Source organism: Hyla sarda, chromosome 5, assembly GCF_029499605.1.
Source record: "Hyla sarda isolate aHylSar1 chromosome 5, aHylSar1.hap1, whole genome shotgun sequence".
NCBI classification, from domain to species: domain Eukaryota; kingdom Metazoa; phylum Chordata; class Amphibia; order Anura; family Hylidae; genus Hyla; species Hyla sarda.
In genome coordinates, this window is record NC_079193.1 from 125,162,427 (window position 1) to 125,177,312 (window position 14,886).

At 44.4% G+C, this 14,886-nt stretch overlaps 1 protein-coding gene across 4 annotated transcripts in view; it reads left to right on the forward strand.

The window, feature by feature from the left end:
* SACM1L (SAC1 like phosphatidylinositide phosphatase) overlaps positions 1–14,886 on the forward strand; it is a 647,794-nt gene that overhangs the window by 521,131 nt on the left and 111,777 nt on the right. The window lies entirely within an intron of this gene.

Genomic DNA, 14,886 nt, shown 5'->3' on the forward strand with positions numbered 1-14,886 from the left:
TTTATTACCACATGCAGTGTTTCGGCTGACAGATATGGTCTTTGTCAAGCATCGCAATACATTCTACTGTGATGTCATAAGAAGTAGACAAGGTCAGAGGTGACCAGGTATTACTACTTCCCCTGTAAGCACCAACATGTCATTTGGCACTCCCCAGTATCCCCTTCAGGACAAAGCAAATTTTCATTTTTACGTTTTCGTTTTTATCCTTATCACTTAATGGACTTTTATATATGCAGAACCTATGGTACTTTCTAATGACATCACTCATTTCACAAAAAAAAAAGATGACAGCAATACCCAATTTATGTAGGTTTTGTTCTATGTTACTAATTAAAAAAAAATTATATATATATATATATATATATATATATATTTTTTTTTTTTTAAGGAATAGTAGTATGCTTAAAGAAATACTAACTGAAAGAACACCTGCACTAACCTGAATATATAGGATTATAGTGCGGGAGCAATAACGCCTCTGTTTCCCTTCTGTCCAACCCACCCCTTCATAATTTTTTACCTCTTCCTGCTACTGCCATCTGTATGACAAGCAAGCACATTCAATGTGGCCGCTGCTCTGGACTCAGCTTGTCAGCAGGTGGCAGCAGGAGGTGAATATTTCCCTTTAAATATTTCAGGATAAGCCGCCGTGTGTGTGTGTGTGTGTGTGTGTGTGTGCGTGTGTGTGTGTGCGTGCGTGCGTGCGCATGAGGAGCAGCACTATTTTTGGCCTCTATATAATTTGTATGTGTTGCAAAATGTTGCAGCAGATTTATGCTCTGCAGGCTTCATTTCTTATTTGCAGTTCTTACAGAGCTGGTAGGTGATACTCCCTTCTCCCACTCAATAGACTTGTATTGCTCGTCTTGTGGACACAGGACTAAGCTGAGCTGCTTTTCAGAGAAAAAGATTTGAGCAGCAGTAGTGTCGAGAGAAAGATTGATGACAGGAGAAAGAAGCATTATTGTCTGATAAGATATATTACAAAGTGTGTACATGTACTTTTGATGTATTCAAAGTTTGTAAGAAATGGCATTACCTAAAAAGACAATACCTAATTAAAAAAAAAGACCTCTGCTGAGGGCTGTTTGAGCTCATGTTATGCCCTGTGATCTTTAGTTTTTATTACTACCATTTTTGTTTAGGTACGATTTTTTGGTAACTTTCTATATATTGTGGCAGTGTGGCAAGGAAAGGGTGCATTTCCTTGGCACACCCTGCAGAAGCTCTCACCTGCTTCTTAAGTAATGAGGCAGGAGGGAAGGGAGGTGTATATGAGATGAAGACTCAGTGTAATGAGGGCTCTTCCTAGGAGACAGTATGTGGGCTGTAGGGAAGAGACAGAGCCTGCTGAGGAGTACACAGCCCGAGCTATGAGGGGCTCAAAGAGAGTGACATTGTGAGTAGAAGGTTGCAGGGGACATATGTTTAACCGGCTGAGGGAAGCTCAGCGGTTGTTAGTCAGGACAAGCTGATCTGTTTAGTCAGTGACCAGACGGTCTAGGATTTTGTTTTGTTCCTGCTTTTTGTTTATTTCTTTCCCTGCAACCTGTCTAATAAAACTGGCAAAGTGCCAGATTTGCATTATAAGCGTTTGTTTGCTGGTTTATTGAGAAGAAACGCATCCTGTGGCGTGGTCCAGGACGATCCCAGAGCTAATCCCCAAGACGGATCGTCACATTTTGGTGGAGGATGCGGGCACGCCGTTGCTAAGGGCAACCTGTTGCCAAGGGCAACCAACAAGCGAGTTGGAGAGGATCTGTTGCTAGGAGCAACCCCCTGCAAGATTGCAAGTCGGAGGAGCCCAGCAGAGGAGTTCAAGCCCAGTTTGGTGTCTGTGGAGAAGCGTTGCTAGGGGCAACGGATCGAGAATTTTTTTCAAGAAAATGGGACAACCTCGAAAGGCTGTTGCTGGGAGCAACCGACGTGGGCCACAACCGGTGGTCGCCAAGACGAAGCCGAAGTCCCGTGAGTTGTCGGTGGGCGGAATCCCACTGTGGGTGGACTTGGATTGTTGCCAGACTGTATCTCGGATTATGCCAGAAATAATTCCATTTGTGAAGTCCCGCCCGGAGTCCGGTAAGACTGTTCAAATTACCTTTGATACATGTATTGGGACAGTGAACCATATAATGGAGGTATGTGCCGAACTTACAGTGGAAATTGTACTGGGCAGAGACTTTCCGTATTTCTGGCAGCTGTGGGATGCTGAGAGTGCACCTGAGAGTTCGCACACAAAGGTTCCGGAAGGAGTGAGGACTGGGGGGTCTCTACTGGACTGTGTGAATGGTGCTGTATATTGTGAACCCATGCAGGCTGATAATGATTTTCTTGAAACTCTTATGTTAATGTGTTCTGATGTAAAGAGTTCTATTCCCACCTCTCGCAGGACAAAAGAAAACCTGTGTGAGCTGGAAATAGAAGGTAAAAATATGACGGTTTTGTTAGATCCAAAATGTGTAATAAGTCTTGTAAAGACCAGCTGTAGAAAGCCAGACCCTGCTGTAGTGTCTATACAAGCCGGTATTTGGGGTTTCAAAACAGTTAATGTGTGTATTTCTACTCCCTATGGTACCATAAGTCACAAGGTTGCAATAGAGCCTATCTTAGAGTATAAAGTAGTGCTGGGGAAGGATTTTGCGTTTTTTCAGCAGTTGTGGGAAGATAGTCAGGTGACTAGAGCAGGAACACCTGATAGGCTCACAACACTTGGTTTTCACCACATAGCAGGGGACAGTAACTCCGCAGAGGCGTAGGACGGGGAGTGTCAGCAGACCCTAGGTATATGTCAGGTGGGAGTGTGCCAGACCACTAGGGGAGCTGAAGTCAGTTAAAGTGGTGACTGGAATGGAAGCTCCAGAGATGGCTGTGGAAAAACCAAAACTCCAGAAAAGAGTACCAGTGGAGCTGGGGGCTGCACTTACGGTCACAGACAGAGTCCTAAGTGAAGGAGACTGTGACAAGACAAAAGAAAAGTCTGCCAAGAAGCCGAGAGACAGTTCAGAGGAACTGATCAGGAATCTCCCTGACTCGCTGGTGCCAAGAGCCATTGAAGTTGTTGCTAGGGGCAACAAACTTACCGCCAAGGGATTGCCGGTCCGACGGGAGTGTTTAGCGAGAGTCTCCAGAGTTGCCAACGTGGTGGGAGAGGAAGAGTGCCAGGTGTCAGTGGCACCTGTTGTGGATGATAATAATGAGGCACAAATGGCCGCAACCCCGGAAAAGGGGGAGACTTCATCTAGAGATGGAGAAGAGCTGGGTCAAGTGTCTGACAGAGGACCAGAGGATGTCTCAAGGTCTAACAGCGAGAGTGAGGAGACCGCTGTCAGTAAAAGGTCTCGGAAAAGACGAGCTGGCCTTGGGAAAAAACTGGAGCAGATCCAGAATCTGGAAGAAACCCTGCAGATGGTTTCTGTGAAGTTGTTGGAGAAAGAAAAAGAGGTACATCGCTTGACAGAGGAGAGGGACAAATCACTTGCTGACTTTAAAAAAGAGCAAGAAGTGAGGCTTCAGCTGGAAAAAGTCATGGAGCATCACAGAAGTGAGTTTGTGGCTCTGCAGGATGAACTGTCCCGCTCCCAGGGTCTTGTGACCAGCAAGGAGAGTGAAGTGCAGAGTCTGGCCAAGCGGATGTCATTCCAGGAAGAAGAAGTGAGTCTTCTACATGGTGCATATCAGGCTCTGCAGAGTGATCACAAGGCTAGCCTGGTAGCCATGGAAAAAATAGAAAAAGAGAAGAATGAAATGAAGATGGAAGCTGAAGCTCTTGCCAGCAATCTGGAGAGTGTCTCTAAAGCTAAGAGACAACTTGAGGAGGAAGTCAAGGTGAAGAATGCCCTTGCACATGCTCTTCAATCTGCTCGTCATGACAATGTCTTGCTCCGTGAGCAGTATGAGGAGGCCCTGGAACAAGTTGAGACTCTGCAACATGAAAACAAGAACTTGCAACAGGAGATCTCAGATCTATCTCAACAGATTGGTGAGAGTGGAAAATCTATCAATGAGTTAGTGAAGTCCAAGAAACAGTTGCTGGACAGTGAGAAGGTGATCTCCGCACAACTCAAGAGTGAGCAGCTGAGATATATAAAGCTGGAAGATGACATGAAGATCTTAAAAGAGAGCCTGGAAGCGCAGAACGAAACGCGCAGAAGGTCCCGCGTAGCTGCCTTGGTTTTGCTGGGAGCGCAACTCTACGAGCAGGTGGCTGTGCTGGCGGACAATGAACAATTGAGGAAACAATTGCTGTCTTCGGAAGAAACTGTCAGGGACTTGACAGAGTTACTTGACAGTGAGAGGATGAAGTCCGCTAAGCTCCAGTGTAAGCTGCGAAAATGTGAGAAAAGGAAGAGGACCAGGAAGTCCTAAAAGTGAGCAGAGACCAAGATATGGCGGAATTGGCTCAAGAAAGGCTTCTGGGGCCAAAGTTACAGGATACAGTTATGCTTTCTCTGAATGCCAAAAAGTCCTCTAAAGCTAAGATTGAGGTGAAGTCCTGTAAGAACTCCCCTGAAGCTAGGACTGAGCTGAAACCTGGTGGGAAATCCTCTGAAGTGGAGACTAAGGAGAAGAGAGGTGGGAAATCCTCTGAACCTGAGCACACCAAAAATTCTGAAGGTAATGCTGAGGCAGAGAAATCCCCTGAAGCAGAAGCTAAACCAGAGTCAACCTCAACAGCTGTGATTAAAGAGAATGGCAAAACTGAAGCTACAGGTGAAGAGAAGAGTAAGCCTGAAGAAGCTGCAGAGAAAAGCCAAAAAGTAGTAGAAGCTGATTCTACACAAGAATCTGAAAGAGCCAAAGACTCTGAAGCCAAACCTGAGGAAGCTGGTGCCCCTGAAGAGAAAGCTGGAAGGGATGAGGTGAAACCATTTGAGAAATCCACTGAAGTCAAGACTGATGTGAAACCAGGTGGGACGTCCTCTAAAGTTGAAACTGAGATGGACCCGTGTCAGAGGTCCTCTGACGGTACAGAGAACAAGACAGTGGTTGGTGAAGCCACTGAGGCCGAAAGATTCTCTGAAGCAGAGGCAGAGGTCCGGCAAGCCAGAAGAAAACAAAGGTTAGAAGCATCGGTCCTCTCACTCCTTAATTTCAAGAGCCCTGCCCACACCAGGGTGAAGAACCTGGTACTGGAGAGGTGTGACCGAGTGACTTGCAATTGGTGGCTGGTAAAAGTCCGGAAGAAAAAAGTCAAGGACTTTAGAGACTGTGGGACAAAAGTTGTCCAAGAGAAAGAAAAGGCAGATGGTTTCTGCCTTTCAAATACATGTGCTCCTTCCCGGTGGTCTGAGCAAAGGGGGGGGGGGATATGTGGCAGTGTGGCAAGGAAAGGGTGCATTTCCTTGGCACACCCTGCAGAAGCTCTCACCTGCTTCTTAAGTAATGAGGCAGGAGGGAAGGGAGGTGTATATGAGATGAAGACTCAGTGTAATGAGGGCTCTTCCAAGGAGACAGTATGTGGGCTGTAGGGAAGAGACAAAGCCTGCTGAGGAGTACACAGCCCGAGCTATGAGGGGCTCAAAGAGAGTGACATTGTGAGTAGAAGGTTGCCGGGGACATATGTTTAACCGGCTGAGGGAAGCTCAGCGGTTGTTAGTCAGGACAAGCTGATCTGTTTAGTCAGTGACCAGACGGTCTAGGATTTTGTTTTGTTCCTGCTTTTTGTTTATTACTTTCCCTGCAACCTGTTTATTTTTTATTAATTTATTTACCATTGTTTAGTCCCCATATGATACTGTTTAATGCTATGCCTTGGAATAGTTTCTGACATCATCTCAGAGTTTATAAAAAGCCGTTCCCTGGCAAACCACAAAGTGTTCTTATAACACTTCATAAGGCGCCTGGCCTCCTGGATAGCCCTGACAATGTTCAGGAAATAGTTTTTAGAGTCATGCGATAGGTTACTTTTGGGAACAGAGTTTCTGAGTTTATATTCCAGGGCATTTAACAGGGTAAGAGGTACAAAGTTGGTCAACAAATGGGCATCTCGGGCAGTACATGGTGTTGCAAAGTCAATGGGCATGCATAAAAGTTTTCAGGGGCAATGCCTCCTGAATGGCCATCCATGCCAGGTCCAGGTCCAAATTCCTTAAATAGGAATCCTTTGCTGAAATGAGCTTGTGGTCAGTCTTTGGTTTCCATAAGTCGATTAAGTCTCTCCAGCTGGTATTCCCTCACCAACATGAGAAATTCCTGGTAGTACCAGGGGGGTTCCCAGTTGTAAGGGTAGAAGTTGTCCCACTTTTCCCAGCCTCCTACAGAGAAGGAGGAGAAAGACAGAGACATGAATAGGCCCGCAGAGCCTCCATCTGATGTTGTCCTGTGAACAGTGTCACATGTAGGGCTCCAACAATTAATTGGTATTATCGATAATGGAAATCAGTGTTGACGATTTGCATCATCGATTATTTGTACTCCAATTAGTTGATAAGCAAAATGTGATGAAAAAAATGACAGAACGCAATCCTCCGTAGCAGTTTGCAACTATGGCTCTTTAAGGAGGCCGCACCAGAAGCAACCGGCAAACCCTAGAGACCACGGCAGGCAATGGAAGCTGGATACCACTACCATACTGACCCCGGAAGGAGGCCAGAAGAGGAGCATGACACATGCGGAATATGAGCTGTGCAATACCATAGGAATCTTGCAGGACCCTTCCCTCTGGCCCCCTCTTCATGGCTATCATCAGATAAAGAGAACATACTGATCAGTGATCTAGCATTCGCATTGTGGCTACAGCGCTGCACTTAACAGTAAGAGTGGGATGTGTGAGATGATAATGGAGGAGCTCAGGAGAGTAGACTCTGGGCTGTTGCACAGTGCACACCACACTGTCTTTTTTTACATTGCTTATACAGTCTATCTACTAGACTAAGTTCTTCCACATGAGTTGAATAAGCGCTATATATCTTGACTCTTTCCGCATATTATTTGTACAGTGATCAGGAAGAGGTGGGTAGTAGTAGTACTATAAGGTGATTGTGCAATAAGCCCTATATGTCTCCAGTCCTCATAGTGACACAGTACAGTAGTCAGGAGGAGGATAGTAGTCCCTATTAGGTCTGTTAACCTCCAGTGCCTAAGAGACTGCAAGATGAGGAAGTGCTGCAAAACAGTAATGAGTGCTGTGAGGAGTCAATAGTGGCTTATAGTATGCTTTTTAATCTACTGTTGTTTTTCCTCTCCCTAAGGGTGCGTTCACGTTCAGCAAATCAAGAGGAATTCACACCGAAAAATTTACGGGCGGAAAAAAGAATTTTATTTTCGCGCAAAATTCGCAGGTTTTTTCAGCCATTTCCCCGGGAATTTTGTGCAAATTCCGCGCGAAAACTATGTCGGGCAGAATTTTTTTTTACCATTGAGTTCTATTGATTTCTGCTAATGGAGTCCGCTTGAAGAATGAACATGCTCTCTCTTCAAGCGTAATGGAATTCAGCGTTGGAATTCCGCTAGCAGAATTTCCGCAGTGTGAACAGGACAGCGGAAAAAAACATTAAAGTCAATGGGCAGAGGAGATGTGAATTAATTTGGAGCGGAGAATTCAAGAGGAATTACTCAAGTGTGAACGCACCCTAATACGGCAATTATTAATCTCCAGTTGTGCCATTGTAAGAACAGATAGATATCGGAATCTTATATCGTCACTTAAACTATTAATGCCACTACTGACTCCCACCACTTACCACTGTTTTACATCACTTCCTCACCTTGCAGTCTCTCAGGCATTTGTGACGTCTTCTCTACTACTCAGCTCTGAAGTTCTGAATTCTATCTGTTCTCACAAATGCACCGCTGGAAGTTTATAATTGCCCTATTAGGGACAGAAAAAACAACAGTAGATTAGAAACTGAGGAGCCGCTGTAAAGCTGTACCGTTGCAGTGGCTTGCTGACATCTTGAATAATTATTATTATTATTATGTTCTATTAAATCCATCTGCTTCTCAGTCAACTTGCTGCTGGCTAGTTCACTTTTTCTAAAGCGTTTAACTAGTCTTCTAGCATCACTGACAGTTCTTTCAATGCTTGGATTCTTCAGAGCAACGTCAACCAGCTGCAAAGTTTGGCCAGTGCAGTGGATACTGGTCCATCCATGCTGATCCAGGATGTTTACATTTCAGCAAATTTCTAATTTTACAGCAACCTCCTCCAACTATTCTGCAATGTTTGCAGTTGTGTATCTCTCCTCCAGAGGCATGGTTGTAACACAGAGTTAATCTTCCATTCACCCATTATGTAGCTATTCATTCTAACTTGCTCTACAGAGAAATTAGTTCATGGAGGTTCAGCAGCAAACCACTTCACCTGCAGTATCTGGTTCTACAGCCAATTCTGAGCCTTCAACATCACCTATACTTGACTTTCTCCTTGAATCTGGTGGCAGCAGGGAAGAGGACCCAGGGGGACCACATGTGGAGGAGAATATACACAACTAGGGAATAAGTCCAGTCAAGACCAATTTTGCTGAAAATCCTCTTTGTAAGGATGCAGGTATAGAAATGAAGAAAAAATCTGGGTACCTGGTGCGATCCACTTTAGAAGGACTTAGTCCAAGCAGTTGATGAAAGATAGTGAAAGATAATATGTATTAGCCAGTGAGCACGGACATGTTTCAAGGTGACAACCTCTTTCTCAATGGGGTTATGGCAGGTAATGTTTGAAAAAGGAGTTGGGCCAGGGGTAAGGTATGGTAAAGATAAAGAAATTTGGGTAAAACCAACATTTTAAGTGAAGCAATGTGGCCCAAACAGAACACCTCAAATCTTTCCAATCTCCCAAGATCCTCGCTAAATATCTGCAGGAACCAGATGTAATTATATTTATATAAATTACAGAGTAAAGGTGTGATTTTAATTCCTAAGTATTGAACATAATCCCCTTTCCATTACAGAGGAAAGCATGTTTTGTAGCTTCTCTGTCACGTCTGAAGGCAAATGTATAGGAAGTACTTGTGATTTCACAATATTCAATTTATAATATGGTACCTTACTAAATTGTTAATTAGTGCAACAACTCCGCCAGGGACTGCTACAGTTCAGTCAGTGTCAAAATGACCCTTTTAACCCCCGGGTGAGATCTGAGAGCAGTTGCTAGGTGTTCCTAACAAAACAAAATGTTTGTGAATTTTCTGTCTAATAAGCCTAAGTTTAGAAGAAAGGGGGAGAGGGTGCTCTCTTTTTTTTTTTTCCATAGAGGTAACAACCATACGTAAATAGAGGTAACTACAGTACGTAAATATTACACCATCAATATCCATACACTAAGAGGGAAATACAAAAGCATAAATGAAGTATAATACCATAGCACGGGTGAGAAGCAGAGTTGTATGGATCAATATACTTAAAAAGCGCAAAAGAGTTCAACTGAGTCCCACAGCAGCCGAGCATCAAAGATAACTGATGTAAAGTCCCAGATAGCGTATCTGCTTCTCAAATTCAAAGAGGAAAGAAAAGTGAAAAGGCATGTTTGTCAGTCAGTTACAGTGGGGATCAAAAGTTTGGGCACCCCAGGTAAAACTGTGTATTAATGTGCATAAAGAAGGCAAAAGAAACAGGAAAAATCGGCACTACCTTATATCCCCGGCGAGTGGCAATGCGATCCTGGCAACAGCTGCAGGTCCCCCGGTGGTGCTCAGCTTATAATCAAAAAAGCCAATAAATGCACTTGAAGAACGGAACAAGCGGCAACTCTCCGGTGGGTGCAAACAGGAATCTTTATTCTTGCAATATCATACAGATACTTCTTAAAATCGGGAAAGACAGACTTCCCCACCACATTCACAACATCAGAACATATCATAATAGTGATATTTTCATCCTGCAATTCTGTGGCTTAGAGAGCGTTACTAGTAGCAACGGTGAAGATAGGCACAAGAAGTTGCTACAAAGAGAAGCATATATTATACTAAAAACAAAAGCCCAAGACATGTTAAGACTTAATGATTGATTTTAGCGTCTTATTGTAAAACCTTTTCATGTGTTGTTTTTAGTATCTCTTCTATAGTTAGAGGTCTATTTAACTCACCTGTCCTGCTGACATCATTGGAATGAGCTATATCAGTGCCGTTCAGCAGGAAGTGGGCAGGTCTGTAGAAGCACACGAGGTGTGTGAAATGACGTGGTGTCCTGTACTCACTGCATGAAGTTCCGAAGTTTCTGTCTCTCCCAATTTTAAGAAGTATCTGTATGATATTGCAAGAATAAAGATTCCTGTTTACACCCACCGGAGAGTTGTCGATTGTTCCGTTCTTCTAGTGCATTTATGTGCATAAATTTATAGCATGCACTGCCCCCTTTGCAAAGCTGAGACCTGCCAGTGTCATGGAAGACCAGATGATGTCAATCTCAAAGGTTTTAAATGCCCAGACTCATCTGACCTTGCCCCAACAATCAGCACCATGGATTCTTCTAAGCAGTTGTCTAGAAATCTGAAACTTAAACTAGTTGACGCTCACAAAGCTGGAGAAGGCTATAAGAAGATAGCACAACGTTTTCAGATGTCAATATCCTCTGTTCGGAATGTAATTAAGAAATGGCAGTCATCAGGAACAGTGGAAGTTAAAGCAAGATCTGGAAAACCAAGAAAAATATCAGACAGACCAGCTCTTAGGATTGTGAGAAAAACAATTCAAAACCCACGTTTCACTGCACAATCCCTCCAGAAAGATCTGGAAGACACTGGAGTTGTGGTACACTATTCCACTAATAAAGAGATACTTGTACAAATATGGTCTTCATGGAAGAGTCATCAGAAGAAAACCTCTTCTACGTCCTCACACAAAAATCAGCGTTAGAACTTGGCAAATGAACATATAGACAAGCCTGATGCATTTTGGAAACAAGTTCTGTGGGCCGATGAGGTTAAAATTGAACTTTTTGGCCGGAATGAGCAAAGGTACGTTTGGAGAAGGAGAACAGAATGTAATGAAAAGAACCTCTGTCCAACTGTTAAGCATGGAGGTGGATCAATCATGCTTTGAGGTTGTATTGCAGCCAGTGGCACAGGGAACATCTCACGAGTAGAAGGAACAATGGATTCAATAAAATTTAAGCAAATTTTAGATGCTAACTTGATGCCATCTGTGAAAAAGCTGAATTTAAAGAGAGGATGGCTTCTACAAATGGATAATGATCCTAAACTCACCTCGAAATCCACGGGGGATTACATCAAGAGGTGTAAACTGAAGGTTTTGCCATGGCCTTGACAATCTCCTGACCTCAACATAATTGAAAATCTATGGATAGAACTTAAAAGAGCAGTGCATGACAGACAGCCCAGAAATATCAAAGAACTGGAAGACTTTTGTAAGGAAGAATGGGCAAAGATACCTCAAACAAGAATTGAAAGACTCTTGGCTGGCTACAATAAGCATTTACAAGCTGTGATACTTGCCAAAGGGGCAGTACAAGATATTAACTCAGCAGGGTGCCCAAACTTTTGCAGATGACATTTTTTTTGTTTTCTGTTATTTTGAAAGTGTAAATGATGGAAATAAAATCTAACTTTTGTTGACATATTATAAGAATGTCTAATCTGTAATTTGATGCCTTTTGGAGATTTTTCCATCTTTCCTTGGCTTCTTTATGCACATTAATACAAATTTTTACCTGGGGTGCCCAAACTTTTGATCCCCACTGTGTTAGTGGTGGTTTTATTGTACTAAATTAGCTTTTTATAAAACGCTGCATGCTCACATACAACCGATATTGTTACTGTAGTGATCTTGTTAGTTTAAATGGTTATTCTTTAACCCCTTAAGGACCAAGGGCGTACAGGTACGCCTTTGCTCCCTGGTACTTAAGGACCAAGGGCGTACCTGTACGCCCGTGGGAATTTCGGTCCCCGCCGCGCTCCGGGCGGGGATCGCGCCGGGGTGACTGCTATCTATCAGCAGGCACCCCGCGCAAATGCCCAGGGGGGTCATTAGACCCCCCCATGTCGGCGATCGGCGCAAATCGCAAGTGAATTCACACTTGCGATTTGCGCCGATTCCGGGTCATACGGGTCTATGGTGACCCGGTGACCCGGAATAGAAGGGGGATCGCGGGTGTCCTAGACACCCACGATCCCCCTGTAGCGATAGGAGTGAGGTGGCAGAGTTGCCACCCCTCCTATCTCTGCTATTGGTGGTCTAGACGCGACCACCAATAGCAGATCGGGGGCAGAGGGGTTTACTTTCGGTTTCCCCGTCCTGCCCACCCACAATAGGCGGGGCAGGACCGGGAAACCGACAGGGACCGGCGCCGAAGATCCACTTACCCATCGGCGACGGCAGCGGCGACGATCAGCGGCGGCCACAGAGATCTGCGGCGGAAGAAGAGGACCGCGACGCAGCTCCCTGTATCCAACGGAAGCCGGTGAGTTACTTAGCAACATCTGGAGGGCTACAGTCTGAGACCACTATAGTGGTCTCTAAACTGTAACCCTCCAGATGTTGCAAAACTACAACTCCCAGCATGCCCAGAGAGCTGTTTAGGCTTGCTGGGAGTTGCAGTTTTGCAACAGCTGGAGGTCTACAGTTTGAGACCACTGCAAAGTGATCTTTATACTGTGCACCTCCAGATCTTGCAAAACTACAACTCCCAGCATGCCCAGACAGCAGTTTGCTGTCTGGGCATGCTGGGAGTTGTAGTTTTGCAACATCTGGAGGTCCACAGTTTGGAGACCACTATGCAGTGGTCTCTAAACTATAGCTCTACAGATGTTGCAAAACTGCATCTCCCAGCAAGCCTAAACAGCTCTCTGGGCATGCTGGGAGTTGTAGTTGCGATCCCTCCAGCTGTTGCATAACTACATCTCCCAGCATGCCTTTCGGCGATCAGTACATGCTGGGAGTTGAAGTTTTGCAACAGCTGGAGGCACACTGGTTGGAAAATACTGAGTTAGGTAACAGAACCTAACTGAAGGTTTTCCAACCAGTGTGCCTCCAGCTGTTGCAAAAGTACAACTCCCAGCATGCACGGTCTGTCAGTACATGCTGGGAGTTGTAGTTTTGAAACAGCTGGAGGTTTGCCCCCCCCCAATGTCAACGTACAGGGTACATTCACACTGGCGGGTTTACAGTAAGTTTTCTGCTTCAAGTTTGGGCTGTGGCAAATTTTTCACCGCAGCGCAAACTCCTAGCGGTAAATTCACTGTAAACCCGCCAGTGTGAACGTACCCTAAAAACACTACACTTACACATAATAAAGAGTAAAACACAACATATACACCCCCTTACACTGTCCCCCTAATAAAAAATAAAAAATGTATTGTACGGCAGTGTTTCCAAAACAGAGCCTACAGCTGCTGCAAAACAACAACTCCCAGCATTTCCGGACAGCCACTGACTGTCCAGGCATGCTGGGAGTTTAGCAACAGCTGGAGGCACCCTGTTTGGGAATCACTGGCGTAGAATACCCCTATGTCCACCCCTGTGCAATCCCTAATTTAGTCCTCAAATGCGCATGGCGCTCTCTCACTTCGGAGCCCTGTCGTATTTCAAGGAAACAGTTTAGTGCCACATATGGGGTATTTCCGTACTCGGGAGAAATTGCGTTACCAATTTTGGGGGCTTTTTTTCCTTTTACCCCTTATGAAAAAGAAAAGTTGGGTCTACACCAGCCTGTTAGTGTAAAAAAAAATTTTTTTTTACATTAACATGCTGGCGTTGTCCTTTTACTTTTTATTTTCACGGGAGGTAAAAGGAAAAAAAGACCCCCAAAATTTGTAACGCAATTTCTCCTGAGTACGGAGATACCCCATATGTGGGCGTAAAATGTTCTGCGGACGCACAACAAGGCTCAGGAGTGAGAGCGCACCATGTACATTTGAGGCCTAAATTGGTGATTTGCACAGGGGTGGCTGATTTTACAGCAGTTCTGACATAAGCGCAAAACAATAAATACAGACATGTGACCCCATTTTGGAAACGACACCCCTCACGGAACGTAACAAGGGGTATAGTGAGCCTGAACACCCCACAGGTGTTTGACAAATTTTCATTAAAGTTGGATGGGAAAATGAAAAAAAAAAAAAAATTTTCACTAAAATGCTGGTGTCACCCTAAATTTTTCATTTTCACAAGGGAAAATAAAAAAAAGCCCCCCAAAATTTGTAACCCAATTTCTTCTGAGTAAGAGCATACCCCATATGTGGGTGTAAAGTGCTCTATGGGTGCACTACAATGCTCAGAAGAGAGGGAGCGCCATTGGGATTTTGAAGATAAAATTTGTCCGGAATTGAAGGCCACTTGTGTTTACAAAGCCCCCATGGTACCAGAACAATGGACCCCCCCCATATGTGACCCCATTTTGGAAACTACACCCCTCATGTAATGTAATAAGGGACGGAGTGAGCATTTACGGCCCAAAGGTGTCTGACAGATTTTTGGAACAGTGATCCGTGAAAATGAAAAATTTAATTTTCCATTTGCACAGCCCACTGTCCCAAAGATCTGTCAAACGCCAGTGGGGTGTAAATGCTCACTGCACCACTTATTAAATTCTGTGAGGGGTGTAGTTTCCAAAATGGGGTCACATGTGGGGGGGTCCACTGTTCTGGCACCACGGGGGGGTTTGTAAATGCACATGGCCCCTGACTACCATTCCAAACGAATTCTCTTTCCAAAAGCTCAATGGTGCTCCTCCTCTTCTGAGCATTGTAGTTCGCCCGTAGTGCACTTCAGGTCCACTTATGGGGTACCTCCATACTCAGAAGAGATGGGGTTACAAATTTTGGGGGGTATTTTCTGCTATTAACCCTTGCAAAAATGCGAAATTTGGGGGGAAACACACATTTTAGTGAAAAAAAAAATATTTTTTTTACATATGCAAAAGTCGTGAAACACCTGTGGGGTATTAAGGCTCACTTTATTCCTTGTTACGTTCCCCAAGGGGTCTAGTTTC